The 17,751-nt window shown below is 40.5% G+C and overlaps 1 protein-coding gene and 1 long non-coding RNA gene across 4 annotated transcripts in view; one reads left to right on the forward strand and one right to left on the reverse strand.

Moving 5' to 3' along the window:
- The window catches only part of BMAL1 (basic helix-loop-helix ARNT like 1), a 53,742-nt gene extending 45,468 nt beyond the window's left edge, over positions 1–8,274 (reverse strand). For all 3 annotated transcript variants that reach the window (XM_075502097.1, XM_075502098.1, XM_075502095.1), the window contains exon 1: positions 8,113–8,274. The gene's annotated coding sequence lies outside the window, so the exon portion shown is untranslated. The remainder of the gene's footprint in view (positions 1–8,112) is intronic.
- A 396-nt stretch (positions 8,275–8,670) lies between these two features.
- On the forward strand, positions 8,671–17,468 carry LOC142409681 (uncharacterized). The gene is made up of 3 exons (XR_012775736.1): positions 8,671–8,758; positions 13,384–13,502; positions 17,053–17,468. It is a non-coding gene; the product is annotated as an uncharacterized LOC142409681 (long non-coding RNA).
- Positions 17,469–17,751: the final 283 nt, after the last annotated feature.

Consider the following 17,751-nt stretch of genomic DNA (forward strand, 5'->3'; position numbering starts at 1 on the left):
AGCTCCAGAGATGAAAGTAAAGAGTTGTTTATTTTTCTGGCTTCTGGGTATCAGTATCAAAACCAGATTTTTTTTCTCAAGTTTTTATGTAGATTTATGAAAGAAATGACCCAACACAGCTTAATCCAAAATATTCTGCCATAAATCCTCTTCTTCCACATCAAGGTTGCAATATAACATATTTAAAACAGCACTCTTCACACTTTTGCCTCTCCCAACTCTCCTTCAGAACTACTCGTTTCATGAACTGTGCTGTTTCCTAACCTACAAAAGTGCAAATGTTTGTGAAGCCACAAGGTGTATGGTATCGGTCAACTGAGTAATCTCAAATCAGTCTCCAGGGGAAAAAAGTTACCCTTGAGCCACAGCAGATTCCCCAGTCCAGTACCTTTGCCCAAACACATATGTCACCACAGAGCAGAGGGACACGATACATGGATGGAAATAGTTAGCCAGGAAGGGGTTGGAGTGTTGATGTGAGCTACTTTGTCCATAGCAATCCAGTATGATCATCAAATGATCATCAAATCCAGATGATCATCAAAAATACTGTCCAAGCATATCAAACTGTCCATGGACGTTGCAAAGGATAGTCACTATAGCACAAACTGCTGGGCACCAAACACAGAGAATTTTTTTGGGGCATAGGTTTTTGCTTTTTGTCCTGTCCAAGTACCTAAGCACAGCCCTGGTGATAGTGCCCTGAACAGTGGCATTTCCCACACAGGTCCTTGAAAGTCTGCATTCATCAGTTAGACTAGAATTCCTGGGAGGAACATATATATAAAGGACACAGCCAGAAAGCTTGCACAGTGGCATGAGCCATATAGAATTGTTAAAATTTGCTCTGAGCTGGGAAGTTGATAATCTTCTACCAGGAACGGGAATGTAGAAACATCAGTTTCTACAACAGCCAACTGCTGTAATGTTCACCTCTATTTTTTGCCCCCCTCATCATCTTATTCTTGATGATGACAACAGTGTTAGAGTAAGATGAATAAAGAGCTAAGAAAATAAAGCAGGCATTTGCTATGGAAGAGCGTTATGGTCAAGTCAGATAAATTAGGACAGGAATGACTTCATTCAACAAATAATGCCAAATACAGTAATTGAGAACTCTTTATTGCCAGCTGGGATATCTTAAACAGACCAAACTGGATTTTAAAATGTGATAATAGGGAAATATCCATCTTTCTTCAGACTGTTCCCAGGCCAGAAAAGCTGACCAAGTTGCATATGTCTCGGGGGGGGGGGAATATATATATATATATATATATATATATATAAGCCCTAGAATTTCTAACAGAGTTGAAACAGAAAATTCCAGCATAAACCCAAACTAGCATAAACTCATTGCTCTTATTTCTCTCTTCCTATTAAAAACAGGAATATCCAATTTCTGGCCTTACATTTCTAAAATACAAATAACTTCTAGAACTTCTAGAATTTGGACCCAAACTGCATGGCAAGCGTTTGACAACATTTTGAACACATTATTCTTTAACGATTGGAGAGCACTTCCAGCAACTATAATGTCTTTATGTGAAACATCCCTCTAAGAAATCACTGAATTTACTTGACAGGTTTCTAAAATAAACCGTAATATTCAGTGGCTAGTTTGGCCATTGCAGCAAAAGAATATTTTCAAAAGAGAAAATTAGAATAAATTCTAAAAAAATAGGGAGGAACTACACTATTTGTAATAAAAAACTTCCAAGCTAATGCATAACTTCTCTTCACACATGATTTTTCACTAAAAATGGCACTGTGAGAACGAAGGGCTGTGACAGACATCATTTAAAATTTCCTAGTGTCACATAAGATCAGTAGAAATTAAATACTATGCAAAAACTGTTAATTGAAATTAAAAGTTCCATAAATGTAAATTTTTTACAGCATCTAACATCACAAAACTTCACTTGGATTTTAAAAACTAAGGTGATGAAGAATTTTCAAAACTCACAAAGCCATAGTAAACTGGGTATAGATTAAAACTAGAGTATAATGTTACTCTAGGACAGCAAGTTTGCTTAATGCCTCTAGATACCAGAGCCTTCTAAGGTCAAACTTAAGTAAGTTTCTGGATTTATGAATTTGGACCATAACCTAACACAAAAATATTCTTAAGTATGTTGACAGCACAGTGTTAACACTGACCTTTTTTCCTTAACCCAGTGAACTCATTTAATCTATAACAAACCAATTTGTAAACGCAAATACAAAGATTACATGCCACAGCTTGGCAACAAAACATATTGGGAAAGGGAACAGAGGAATAAATAGGCATCCTGTTTCTCAGACAACAATTCTAGAACTGCAAAACGGAAAACCCAACACGGTCAAGACAAGGTCAGAAAACATATTCTAATATAAACTTCAAAGACTAACATCTGATTTTTTTTGCAATATATTCTGGACCCCATAATTTATCCCTGAAAAACGAGTAAGCCATTCAAGTCTACAGGCAAAATAACTACTATTTTAAAAGGTTATACTAAAACTAATATGCCAGTACCCAAACTGCAGCATAAAGCCCAAATCTCAGGGGGATTTAAAATACAATTATCAGAGGTCCTTGAGTGAAGGGTAGAAATAAGAGCGCAACTCATACCAAAGTCATTTTGCTGTCACTCTCAACACAACTACAATGCATACATGCAACATAAAGGATAGAAGTTTTATTACTTTTTACTATATAGTTTTACTTCAAATTGGAACCTAAGTCCTAAATTTCTTAACGCTCCAAGGAAAATCCATATGTAACAAAGAGAAATCTTTGTTTGACATAACAATTCAAGGAAAAAAAAAAAAAAATACCACACCACCAAACCAGGTCAAGGAAACTACAAAAATTAAGTTTTAAAGACAGAAAAAACATTCTGAAAAAAAAAGTTAAAATAACAGTATCTTAGTTTTATTTTCTCCTGTTTTTTCTAGGAAGTAACTTTTCTGTCTCACTTCACTCCATTAATATTCTGCAGTACGGCATTATTTAGCAATTTCTACCAAAGTCTTCCAGATCTTGTCCTTGTTTATTAGATGAACTGGAAAAGGCAAAGTCACTTTAAGGAAGTTTCCAAGATAAAAAGAACTTCAGATCAAGAATGATACTAATTTCCAAGTTCTCCAATGGTCTTATTTCATTCTCCCTCTAAAACCTACATCAATCCCAAATGGGTAAGACTAACTTCAGAGTTTTCCAAGTAGTTTTGTATTGAGACCACATCCCATCTTTAAAATACATGGATTCCATTAACTTATTTTTAGCTGACACAGAATGGAATTAAGGCAAATGGCTGCAATTGAATAAGCATATATGACTTACTATAAAATGCCTTCCTATTAAAGTGATTTGAGAGACATGATGCCAATACACAATGCTTAGGAATTACCAAACATAATCCTTCCCAGCGTTATGTATTTCTATCACAGCTACACCAAGTAAGGACCGTTAAGGATTTAGCAATATGTTTGCTGCCTCCTTTAGTGGCACAAGGTGCCACTAAATTGCCTTGTACCTGTGGAAAATAGAGCCTACTAACATTTGCAAGGAAAATACTGTCAAAACAAACATGAAAACTACAACCATCTTCCTCAACCACTTATATTCATATGAATGGGTTTCTTTAAAGTTAGTAGAGAACGTCAAGATCTTGGACCACAAGAAATGGGGCTTGTTATTTCACCATTCTAAAATCCTGCCAACGATATTTCTTGCTCTATAAGTAGCCTACTGGCACCATTCCTACAGAAGACCAACCTACTAAACTACAGCATGGCTTCAGCTCAGGGTCACAAGTTGTTCTGACACCAGCAGCTGACCTAGAAGTGTGCCTGACATCAGAGACACTGAATAACAGCTTCTCAAATGGCAGGAGACTGAAAAGGTTACAAATTCTGTATGCCGTGGCTAAGAAATATCTTTTTGCAGCTGCAAAACATAGGCAAGAAAGATGAATCTTTGCAGCCAAGGAAGGGGCAGGGAACACAGACAGTCCTGCACTGTACATGTGAAGAAGACATTATCAGCCAGTTCTTGAATTAAACTGTACAACCACGACAGGAATTTTAGCAACAGCTAAATAAATTTGAAATAATATCAAATGCAGCAGAAACTATCAGTCTTCTTTGGGACAAAGACTGAAATGTCAGACTATTTTTTTTTTTTTAGTTAATGAATATTCCAGACTACCAAAGCCTGAAGATGCTGTTTTGATCTGCGTTCTTCTGCAGAATGGATTAAAAAAGAAATTACATTCTCAACATCTGGTGAAAGATCAGGTTTCCAAGGAGATGAAGCCTGGGCCTTGGATAAGTAGCCTTACTGCATTTTTCCAACAAATTGAGGTAAAAAAAGGCAGGTGCAATATGCAGTTCATGCCAGCGAGCTATTCACCTCGATATCCACCTCATTCAATGTAAAGTTCAATTAAATATACACCACAGGTTATTTGACAATATTCAAAGTGATTAAATACAGATAAAAACAATTTTATAATTACAACTGGGATCTCTTCCTCCCACAAAATAAAAAGATAGCAAACAAAACTTAAATAGGCTTTCTAAATAACTCAACACACTAACTCTTAAAAAGAAAAGCATTCTCATTTTTTAAGTGCATAATTCTGCATCCTGTTTCAGTGTCTTGAATTTCACCTACACAACACCAAGAAGTACACAAAAGTCACCAGTTTGCATTTGATCTAACTAAACCTGGAACATACATACTACTGCAATGCAAGACTACCATATACATATGCATACAGATATATACACACACCAGGCAGAGTATACCTCTGCTTTACTTTTTTTAGTCCATTATCTAAAACCTACAGCGTCTCTAAAAAGACTGAAAGACCCAGAGTGAAAGCTCTTTCACCGCTTTTGAAAATGCCACAAAACGCCTTATTTGCATCTTCAAGCACCTCTAAAATACAGACCCTAATTTCTATGGGCTGATCAAGCAGAGCTTTCAACATCTAAGTGCAAAAGCTGGTGCTGAGTTCCAGTCAGTATCATCTCAGCTACCACATTTATCAAAACCAATTATTTTTAGACTGAAGTTTTCTAAGTATGATGACAGCCAAAAATGAAAGTTTCAAACCATATTTAATATATTAAATAGAGAAACCCTAAGTATTCTTTGAATTCTGTAAACTTACTGAGAACAAGGAAGCTACGCAAGCTTAAAAATATGTATTTATTTTGGGCTTCTCTTTGCAATCATTTGCATATTGTACCCCTTTACACATCTTTTCTTGAAGACAACTAGCTTTAGAGAACTTTAAACTTTCTAATACTTTGGGATATAGGTAGCTGCCTTTTACTACTTTTCTGCTCTCTTTCAAAAGCAGAACTATAGACAAAACTGATGATGAAGGTTAAAAAAGCATACAAGTTACAGAACTAAAAAAAGAAAACCACTAAGGGATGCACCAAATTCACTTTGTTTTACTTAACAACAACATATTTCTTCAGGTTTTCCTGTACCTCCTGTCAAAGTGTAACCACACGGACAATTGGCTCTGTGCTGAAAAGAGCTTAAAACATTGAATTTGAGCATGAAAACAGTGCTTCTGTATTCATCTAAATTAATTAACCTACATGTCTCTTGGTATTTCCAGTGTGCTTGATATCAATTCACTTTGAAAAACGGTCTTACTCATCTACAGCACGCAGGCTGCCACTCTCACATTAGGTGTCAGCTTTGTCATCATAGTCTTGCATAGCGTTAAGGAACTGTGTGTAACTTTGAGCTTTGACAAATAAATCCAATGAATGTTCACTTGTTCCTATTCCTGGTTTCCCAAAAGAATTTTCGAGAGCAGGGATTTGAAGAACAGAAAAAAAAAATCTCCAATAAACTCCCCCTACAAACATCGCCTTCCTAATACATCTTTAGCAATGGTCCCCAAATACAGCAGGTCTCTCGGTAGCAGGTGGTGGCAGTGACTTGGTAGCAGGCCCTAACTTCAGCTCTGGCTTTGTGGAATCCCAACTACAGGTAAGTTAGTTTACTGACATCCCCGTGTCCCCCCCAAAGGACCTTGTAGGGAAGAACAAAACAGAACAGCTATCCTTAGGTTCTCTGTGGTACTCCTTTCCTGTTTAGCCAGTCTCCCAATGTACTTCCTTCCCAGACCTTGAGTCTACACAGCACAACTGTCACGCAGACAGGCAATGGAAATGCGCAGTGTGGAAGAGAATATACAGGATAAAACAGCACATTAATCTATAACCACAATATTTTATTGGGTTATTTTACATACTCCATTTCTACAAGTAGGCATAAAAAACCATGAATGATCATGAGAAATACAAACCCACAAAACTCAGTAGTAAAGCCTTTCCCCTTACTAGCCAACTGTGGTCTAGAATATTCAGATGAGAGGTCTATAGTTTCTGACACTTCAAATAGCTATTTACATTTGCATATTCCTAGAGCATACAAAACATACATTCTTTTGAGGGCAGAGTTTAACCTCAGCCTTCTGCAAGACCACGTACAGAAGCAGTTAGCAAGTATTAATAGTTAATTAAAACAAACAGCCTTTCTTTTTTCCCCTACAAACTTAGCTGCAGCCTGTGTATTATCAGTTACTCCCATTTAAAAAGTCTTTTTGATAAAAGAAAAGATACACTGAACAGGCAGGACAAGTACTTTAATACTAACCTATTAAAAAAAAAAGAATGAAAATATAGTTTCATTTTGAATGTTCAAGGACCAGCATTTTGAAAAAAATTCTACTTAAAGACTGAATGAATTTTGTAAAGAGATTAGATTCAAAATTGTTTAAAAAGATGATCGGTCTCTGCAGTTGACCCTTTCTACCTTGGATACTAAGAAAATACTTTAAAAATGCTGTAAGCATTTGCTTCAAAAGCACGAAAACACACCCACTTGTTTCTTCACCGTTATTTTCAAGTACTAAAATCTTTCCAAAGCTGTTATAATTGAGGCACCGGAGTAACAGAAGCCTCAGCAATTAAAAATGCAAACTGATTCCCCTGTCTCCCCAAGTACAAAATCCTGATCTTGGGAAGCCACCTTAATATTCTACATTCACTGTCAAAGAAAAATGTTCGTTCTCCTGTTGATACAAAGATACACATACAGCTGTCAGAAACAGCCCGAGAAGTACCAGCACCAGGGAGGGCTGCCTCAGGACCCTAGGGTTCACCATAGCACATTCAGGAGGTAACTAAGCTGCACTGTTAGGAAGCGAAGAACCCCACAGTTGTGGGACTGGCCAGTTGGCTCTAGCTGTCTACAGGTAGGACTGGCCTCCGTGCAACAGTCACAACCCATAGAAATTTCCAACTACTGCCATCATTTTGGTGTTTAATACACACACTCCTCGGGCCTCACCTAAAGCATACTTTATCACAAGGCACCTGATTTACTGAAAAAGATCCACGGGATCAGCTACGGGACAGATGTCGAAGGGACGCATTCTTGTTGCGGGGGAAGGGGCACCAACATCTCCGCTCTCTGACTTACCTCAGCCTCCATATCCCTGAGGAGGCTAACTCAAACCCGGGAGGAGGAACAAGCCTGGCATTGCCTCCACTGGGCTCCTGGACCCCCGGTTTTGCCCCTTTCCTACCCCTCCGCCGAGCCGAGGATACACCGACAGCAGGACCCCTGGCCCCAGCTCTGCCCTCGGGGTCCGGACGAGCCGCCGAGCCGGCAGCGGGCCCGGTGCCGGCTGCAAACGGCCCCGTCACCTCCGGGTCCTGTCACACCGCCGAGACAATCCGTATCGGGGCCGCTCCGTTCGCGGCCCCCCCGCCCCGGTCCCCGCTCCAAGACACACCGCCCGGCACTGCCGCCGGGGGGTCCCACTGCCCCCCCCCCCCCCCCCCCGCTTCGGCCCCCTCCCACCGGGGAAGCCGCAGCCCCCAACGCCTGCCGGGGCAGGCAGCTCCCCACGGCCTGCCGGAGGAGGCAGCTCCGGCGAGGTGGCGGCCCGGGGGGCGCACCCACCGGCCTCCCCCCACCCTCCAGAGTGGCGCCGTCTCCACAGCCGGGGACGCGAACCACCCTCACCCCGCAGCCCACCACCCGTTAGCGCCCCCTCAACGGTCGCCCACTGCCCGTTAGCGGCTCACCGCGAGCTCCGCGCGCCCCCTCGCCGCGCCGCGCCCGGGATGGGAGGCGGGGAGGGGGTCGCCGTCCCTCGGCAACGCGCTGCACGCCCGGAGCGGCGCCCGGCGCAGGCAGCCCCCGTCCCTGACCTACTTTCCGCCTGGCTTGCCACCCAACGGCGCACCACTAACCTACTTTCCAGCCAATGGCACCCTCCTCCGGCCCCAGACCGGACGCGCCCGCCCGCCAACGGGCGAGCGGCTCCCCGGCGGCCTTGCCCAATGGCCGGCCAGGAGGGCGGGCAACGCCCGCCCTCCTGAACGGCAGCTAATCCCCGGGCGCCCCTGGAGTGGGAGCCAATCAGAAAGGCGGCTGGGAGTTTTGATCCCGCCCTCCGGCCGAGGGCGGAGCCGATAGGCGAAGGGAGGGGCGCGTGCGCAGTGGGGGTCGTTAGTCGCCGCGCGGGACCCGGATGTGGCGGGGCAGGGCTTGGTTTGGCGGTGGCTTCCCTCGGCGGTGCGGCGGGCGGAGCGCCGTCAGCAGCTGCTTCTCGATCCCTTCCCCTTCCTTTCCCTGCCTCGGTGCCGCCGCCGCTGGGGCTCGTCCGTGCTTCTGCGTCATGCGTGTGACATCGGCCTGGGCATTGGCGTCACCTCTTGAGGCGCTAAGGTCAGCGCAGCACCCGTGACGGCACTGCTCTAGGCGGCAAAGTGGCCGCCTGTGCTTAGGCCTCCCCTCGCCTCGTCTCGCCTCGCTTCCCTCCGTGGCAAAGACAGGGCGCCAGTGCTCGCCCGGCTTGGGGCCGCAGCCCTGCGGGCCTCCAGACTCGCCTCGGGCGGCCGGAGGCTCTCCTCAGTCGGCCGTGGGGCCCTGTTGCCTGGCCTTGCCCTGTTGGCATGGGCTCCCTGACCTCGCTCTTCCCTGCCATGGGGTCACCATCATCGCCTTGTGATGGCGCATGTCTTTTAGCCCACCACCGCCTCAGCTGCATTCACGGGCTGCAGGTGTTGATCCCAAGGTTGGTAACCTGCCTTAGCAAATACTGGCCTTGTGTCTGCCTCACATGTTGTATATATGTGTGCCTGTACACAACATCCCGTTGGTAAGTTGACGCTGCATCGCGCACCGTATTTTGTGAGTCGTCACTCAGTAGCCTCACAGCACCCTTCAGAATGTCTCAGAAGCACTTGTGTGATGCTGCTATCAGTTTCACTGTCACAAGTGCACCATCATCTCCCAGTGTGACCATGTAATGCTGATCCTATAATCAGCAGTAATTTTATTCGGCTTGTGAAAAAGGCCAGTGATGGAACATAGTAAAGCCATCTACTGCACCATGTTACAGTCTAAATTTAGGTAGTCCACGCAACAGTGCTGGCATGTAAAGGGGATGTGTTGCAAGAACATAATCACAGTGTAGCTGCTTTCAAATGCAAACATTTTCTAAATATGATTGTATTATTGCTACATCAGATTATCATCGCCACATATTAATTGTCTTAACATTTCCTGTCCTGTGATGCCACATCACAAATGTTTGGTTTACGTTTACTGGTATAACATCACCAGACAAGCTTGGATTGCAGCATTATCACATCACAGCGTGGTTGTGGTTATTCCAATCCACTATCGCAGAACGTGAACTCATCCTATGACAGCGTTAAGATTTGGTTTCCACCCAATTGAATTGGGACTAAACACAGGCAACAAGTGGCCCCTGCTGGATGCAAACTTCCTATTCACATCAGGGTATTCCTACTCAAGGAAAAACCCTCCAGCAGAATGAGTTAAATGAAATACCATACATTAGCAAGATGGAAGTGTATACCATGAAGAAAAAGGAGAAAATGCATCTTTTTTTTTCAGCAACTGCTTTAGTGGTGCTGCTTTGATTGGTTTTAGCGCACAGAAGTTATGGAGGTGGAGAAGTCTCCTTGACTACTTCTTTCTCACAAGTCTTTGTAGTTTTCATCATTGTTTCTACCCACCTGTAGAAATTGTCTTCCTTACGGACTCAGTCACATACTGTCTGTTTTAATGAGCCCAGTGACTGTTGTAGGGAATGATGCCAAGAGTAATGATCTTTAGCTATTTCTGTAGGAAAGCAGCTTAGCAGGCCATATGTCATATTTCCCAGTAAATGATTGTTTTGAATTGTTTTTATACAGTAGTTTCTATTCATGAGATATTAAAGAAAATAACAGCATCTGGTTAATCAAATTCTGATTTTCAGCATATGATGATATATATCAATCCTATTCTGTAACTTTCTTTAAAATAGATTTTCTCTTCAGTTTAGTTTAGTGCAGGGAATTTCTCTCTGTAGGTCAGTAAGGCATCTTATAGGTGACTATTATACCTTAAAATTGTAAGGGTGCAAAGTTTATCACTGAAGAGCTAAGAAATGACAGTTTGAAGTTTAACAAGACCCAAGTTCAGCTACTGTTGCCAGAAAAGAGTTTGCATCACCCTCCTACCATGCATTTCTAAACACAAAAAGCAAATAGAAGAGGTAAGGCTTGAGCAAAGGTGGAATACTTTCTCCTTGAAGGGTAGTACTTGAAGGAGCACTTGAAACTGGCATCACACCACAAATTGTGGAACTTGCTAGAAGGACTGGCTCAGTTGTGTGCTTTGCTCACGGCACTGTGCACAGACGTGTCTGATACAAGAGCGAAAGCATTTCCTCATGCAGTCGACTCTGACCTGATTAATTTTCAGATTTTATGCTTTTTTTAAAGAAGGTAGTAAATTAGGTCTTAAGCAGAAATTTAGCTGCCTCCTTAACTATGTTAATGTTAATGGTTACACCATGTTTAAACACCAGAATTTAGACTAATTTATGGCTCAAAATTATGATTTAAAAACAGGAAGAGAGCGTGCTATGTGGTGATTGTACTGAAATTTGTGTTTTATTAAGAGAATATTGGAATAACTAGCCTGTCTTTCAACCAGTTGATTTTCTTTACTGTATTCACATTTGAATGCTACAGTAACCACTTTCCTGGTCTTAGGGTTTTGACTTTGTGTCAAGAAGAGTAGCGGGTATGATCTTCATTAAATGCAGCCTACCTTAAAGTATAATAAGGCTCTGTGTCAGTGATTTCACTTCAAAATCTTCAATTTTTACTTATTTTTTTAAATCTAGATATCTAGTTACATGCACAAAAAGGAGTCTAGTTTCTCAAACGATAACCCAAAAACTGATATTTTGTTTGTTTGGGGTTTTGTGGGGGGGAGGGTTGCCTTCAAACAGTCCCTGATACATCTCTGGAACAACAACAGATGTTCAGAAGTAACCTGCCAAGTTAGTCCTTTGATGTTTTCGTTGTGTTTTCTCTGAAGCTTGAATCATGACCCCAATTAGAGATACGGAGGGACACAAATGTCTGAGTCTTTGTAGTATGAGTTTTTGTAAAATAGTTTGGAGATAGTATTTTACGTGTTTATTTTTTAATGTCTTCCAAAATATGTCCAAGATGTGCTATTTATTAGAGCATCTAACTGTGGATCCAGCTGCTTTACAGCATTTTAAACAGCTTCTTTTTTGTTTATAGGTTTTCAGACATGCAATCTTAACTTGCCTGTCTTACCCTTTTATCCAATCTCTTCCTCCATTTGACTCTTGACGTACAAGCTATGATCTTACCTGCAGTGGGAGAAGTTATAGCTCATAGAAGATTAGCAAGACTTAATAACTTGAATACCTGGATGTCTTGTTCTCTCTGTACTTTAAAAAACCCAGAGACATACTGAGCCATATTTCTCACCCTGTTACACAAAGCTGGTGCCATGCTTCAACCCAGTTATGAGGACAGAAGAAACTGGAAACTATGGCTTGGTACTGTTTGCAGACTGATGCAAAAAACCCCACAGTGGTGGTCTATAGTCTGTCACAGTTCATGTGTAGCCAGCTCAAACCTCTTCAAAACAAAAGTTTTGTCTTAATGAGCTATTGCTTACTCATTATTTTCAGGGTTCTTCAAATTCTTGAGATATTACAACACCTAAGCCAGGGGAGTATTAGGTTTTTCTGCTTTTGTTTGTATAAACACTTGTTACTTTAAAGAGTGTATACTTCCTCCTACCACAACATTTCCAAATTCGAGCATTAAAAATCATAAATATAAAGCAAAAATGTTGACTTTTTGATGTGCCTGCTTCCTTCTGAGCTTTTTAAAATCCATTCTTCATCCTCACAACCTTTGTCATAATTTCAAGGGCTAGAAGCTTGTTTCAGAAAAAAAGAGAAGATTCTTATACAATCCATTGATTTCAGCGCCATGGTCTCTAAGAACACCAATTAATATTCTGAGACTCAATAGGAACTCACAAGAGTTGGCAATCCAATATCTGGCAGCATAACAAGAACAGGAAGAAGAATCTAATGAGAAAAATGAGGCTAAAGACAGGGAGTTAAGAAATTCTAAGTACTTCTCTGCAATATGTTTTCAATCTTTATGGAAGGCTCAGAAGGAAGACGTTCTATATCTGGATTCAAACTTAGTAGAGGTCGAAGCACTTTCAGAGTTTTTACTTCATTAAAAATATATGGAATTTAATTAGGTTTTCAGAGACTGGAAGTCTGAACTTGAAGAAGAGGTGGTAAATTTCAAATATGTTAATACAATTCCAGTGAATAAAATATTTTAAATGAAAAATCTTGAAAAAATTTTGTATGGTCCGTTGGCAACTGCATCTTTGACTAAGACTAATCTGTTTCTTACTAGCAAGGAAAGCTATAGCTTTTATAGCTCTTTTTTTTTTCTTATCTGTCTTGCATCCTTATAAGAGTGGTGGCAGCTTCACTTGAACAGTGGTATGAGAAAGATAATCTTTGTCTTAGAACGCTGCAAAAAAATATGTTAGGCATTAGTTGCTGCATTTCAGGAGAGTAACAACACTCCTATGGTAGGGTAAAGCTTAATTTATTATTGAAATAAAGCTTAATTTAAGAATAGCAAAATCTGTCAAATCTGTAAACTAAATTTCACAGAATAGCCAGGAGCAAGGTAGTACATACACAGCTTTGACTTGAAATGAGGGTAAGAATAAGTGAGGGGAAAAAAGCAACAAGATGACTTTCGTTTTGGTAATGAAATGAACAGAGAAAGCTTTTCAACAAGCCTTGATTTGGTTGTTGTAAGGGGTAAATAAGAAGCAGAATCAGTTGAACAGGAAGGGATAGCTGGAATTGTAAATGTCATTTAAATATTTGAAGAGTAATTTTTTTTTACTAATTAAAAGCCACAGACTGTATTCATTAAATAAGTATAATATCCTCCCTTTTACAGATTGGAAAAACAGGCCTGGAGATTAAATGAGTTGGCCAGGGTTACACCCACATACTAAGTCAGACGCAAAGCCACAATTAGAACTGGAGTACCTCACTGGCAGCCTTCTAAAGAGTTTGGTAAGCCACTCAGCACCTATGGTTATTTTTTCATATCAGTTACACAAAACATTTTAGCTGTTTTCCAAATACAAGGAAAACATGATGCTTAGGACTCATATTCTGAAAAGAAGCTATGAAATATTTAAAAACTAGGGGCTTGATTCTATTTTCAGTTAGTGCTGATACCTCTAATAAAAGCAAATTGCTTAACAATCCATGGTTTTATTAGAGGATGGTGTAATTTGAATCCATTCCTTTAGGATTTCCAGATTGACAGGCTGTAATGTGACAGTGGGACAGTGATTTTTTTTTTTTTTGGTACTTCATCTTGTAAATATACTAGACCTTACTCTGAAGTTTTTACTTAATTCTTACACAGTCAAAATTCGGCATTGATTTCATACTGATTCCGTTAGGCATTGGGAGTAAGGTCTGCAAGGTTAAGCACATGACGTAGGTTGTACTTCCCTTCAACATTACATGTTTCGATACCCCTGACAGTGTTTTAAGGTAACATGCTTTCAACGTTATGATTAGCTGTAGACAGGACCCATCTTTTAAAGAGAAAGAGCAATGCATCTTTTATGTTCACAGTGAGCTATGATTTCTCCATTGTCTACAGACAGCTAGTCAAGTAGTCTATTAATATTGCTTTGATACATATTAATGTTAGAGAAACAACATTTTTGTTGCCAGAGAAAATACATGCTATTTTAAAAATAGAGCAAAAGCAGACTATTTCTGAGGCTTATGGGTATATCAGCCAGTAGGTGTGCCTGGTGTGTTGTAAATGGGGAAGGTGGGAGGACTCGGTCTTGTTATTAGTACATGTAGAAAGACAGGAAGTACTTAGGGAAGGTTTCCCTCTTGTTCTGAGTTCCAGGAAAGTTATTCAGCCAAACACATGAATCACAAAGCAGACTAGAAGGGAGTTTCTGTGTGGCATGAAAATAACAACTGCATTTTAAAGCCTGAAAAGTCAAACAATTTGGTGCTTTTGTTAGGCTGCAGATTTTTCATGGAAAATAGCAACCCTAGGAATATTTGACAATGAAAAGTCTTAGTGCATGAAATGTGAAGTTTATATAAGAGATACCATCTTACTCATCAGCTGCTCTATTTTAAGCCCTGCTCAGCATAGGGAGTTTCATTTTGTGATCTATTTGGACAGCAGCTGGTACATTAGAGTTTTACGTTAACTGACATCTTCACAATCTAAAGGATACTTAACATAATCCTGTAAAATCTATTATCATAGTTGTGCAGTCACTCATACTCCATCTTAGTGTGTTGTCTTTTCCCATGTACATTTGCTGTCCATTTCATGTTAAAAAAACGGTCAGTGTATCAACAGCATTAAAGTTAGTCCACAGTAATGTTTTGCTGTGATGTGATCAAAATATATATATACAGCATATGCCATAAAATAGATGTGCCATTTCAGTGACTGAAAAAGGCAACAAAAAAGAATCCATAGTAACGTATGTTGGGGGTAAATTCGAGCGACTAGCACAAATAACAGAAAAGACAGTATGTGTTAATTAATTATATACAAAGACAAGCTACACACATGATTTAGATTCACTTGGAAATATTTACATCGTGTAAGTATGAAATGGAGTCCAAATTGCAACCTAATTCCAAAATCTAGCAATTATCAAGTAGTTTGCCTATTGCCATAAGGTCCTAGGACTTCATCTATCCTAGTTCAAGCAAAGAGGAAAGTCTTTTTCATCTCTGTGGATTATAAATCCCAGTCAGCTCTAAACAGATGACAAAATAGTCATGACAAGCTAAACACACCTGTTCCTCAAAATGCTTGGGATGAGAAGAAAGGACAAAATATGAGCACTGTTGAGGTATGGCAGGCATTGGACCCTTGTAAACAATATGAAGTGGAGCTACCTGTCAATCCAGCTTGCAATGCTTTTCCCTGTCTTCCCCCATCTTCATAGGCCATCCCTGGGTCCCACCAGCCCTCGAGCCCTGATGTAGTTGCCTGACTTGCACGCTCAGGAGCTACGCGCTAGAGTACGTGAAGAGTGGGAACTGAAGCTGGGAGGTACCAGAATGTCACACTGATGAGTGCAGGTGCTGTAAGAGTAATCTGACTCTTTTCTCAGCAGCAAAACTTGGCTAGGAAAGGTAGAAAGCTACTTTTCTTTGCACATTTTATTTGAGTGAACTGGCATCCATTGTGTTTTGTACATTTAGCTGACCTTGGTTGTTGAAATCTTAAGCACCAATGTCATGCTAAATGGATTCTCACCAGGACTGTTGCTACAATCTCTTGGGTTTTAATGGGAGGGATTTAATGAAGGAAAACAAGGGGACTTTAATCTCCACTTCTTCACCATTAGTGGTAGCCAGGACGTTCTGCATCATATGACTCGGTGCGTTCACACAGTCGTTCAGCTCCACTTTCATGCTGGGCTTGCATCGGCCACTTGTTTCTCCTGCAGTTGCCCAAACAACTGTAGCCCCAGAACAATCTGGACTGACTGATCTTGAAGAGGGAGCCCAGAGTTCCAGCCTGCTTTTTACTGTGTGTAGTATGTGCTTCTGAGTCTGCAAGTCACATGAAAAGAAGTTTGCCGTGAGTCTTAACCTTACTGCATTGCAGTAAATTTGTACTTGAAGCAAAGCTACCACATCTGATACAGGTCCCACCCTTTCCACACCCACTTCAGTGACTTCAGAAATCTGATTATTAATTATGTGCATGTCACTGGGAGTGGCATAAATTTTAACTCTTATTGTATATTGCACTTCTTTGATATCCATCTGATGTTTATATTTCCATATGTGTCCACAAGCCTGAAAATTAGGGCCTTTATAGAATGACGTCTACTGATATAAATTTTTTTTTCAATTCTTTGCGAGCAATTCTTTTTTCTTTTAACTTCTGAAAAAAACACTAGTTCTCAGAAAGCATGAAGAGCAAAAAGGTATTCTTCAACACTGTGGGATCATAAAGAGCATGAAAGTGACCTGTTATACTATTCATCTTAGACATAGCATAGACCTATCCACTCATCCATGAACATGTGTTTGGAGACAAGCAAAGAAGGGAATAGGAGGACTAGTCTGGATAATATTCGTACTGATAATGTTCATACAACAAGACTATCGGTCTTGTTCAAGTTTCTTGAAAGTGTGATAATGCAGCTTGAACATGGAATCAAAGTGAGTGGAGGGAGCATGACTGCAATGTTCATTGTTGCCAGATAAATAAGGGATCAGGAGGCTGCCTCACGGACCCAGGGCAGTGCAGGTGGTACAGTCTAAGCACATGGTTATGGCTTCTTCTGAGTGCTACAGATTTATTGAGGATATGTTAATCAACACATTTTAATAAACAAAGACCTGCCATTTTTAAGTCAAAAAATGCCAGTGGTCAGTTGCACTTCTTGTCCAGTGTTACTTCAATGATTTTCACATAAAGCTAATGAAATTGAAGATACTCTGCATATTCATTTACTATGTTTATTTCCCCCACCATTTCTTTGCTTGCTTGGATGTGTGGGAGGTTCTCTCTATTTATTTAAAAGGTTTGTATCATCTTTAGGTGTCCTATGGATCAACGTATGGACCAGAGATTGAGAAGCAATGCGTGAGATTACAGGGGAGTCTTAACAACTTAATGACAGACAAACTTGCAACGCCCAACAAAATAAAATCCTATTCAGTGGTTCTTCACATGCTCCTCCTGCAGGCTGTCTCGGTCAGAGAGCTGAACCAAGCTGAGTCTGCCTCTGTGTCAAAGCTGGTATGATACCTAGAACTCTTTTCCTTCTATGAAAAGAAATTCTATGCTAGAAGTCTTCTCTGACTTTTTAGGAGAGTAATCATCCTTTTAGGTATGTGGTTTTCTACTGTTATTTTAGACTTGATCTTTTAATTAATTCAAACTGCAAGTTGGAAGTAGCAGCTTGGGGTAGCCAATTATTTTGAATTTCCTTAGGTTTGCTCCCATAATCCTTATGTTGTGTCATACTTAATTATATGGATGGCATAAAGTAGTGTACAGTTTTTCCTACATAATTCTTTTAATTTTGTCTTGGAAAATGCTAAGCCTGTCATAAATAAGACCTATATCATCCCTAGTATAATTTTACTTAAATATAATACAACCACTGAAAGTAGAGTTTCATCAGGCTCCTTTTACTCCAGATTTTAATGGCTGTTCTCTAATGTATTGTTTATGGTTTAATATCAGCTATTGGTTACATGACTACAAAATCTATGAAAAAAAAAAAGAAGATAT

This window comes from Mycteria americana, chromosome 5 (assembly GCF_035582795.1).
Source record: "Mycteria americana isolate JAX WOST 10 ecotype Jacksonville Zoo and Gardens chromosome 5, USCA_MyAme_1.0, whole genome shotgun sequence".
In the NCBI taxonomy this organism is placed as follows: domain Eukaryota; kingdom Metazoa; phylum Chordata; class Aves; order Ciconiiformes; family Ciconiidae; genus Mycteria; species Mycteria americana.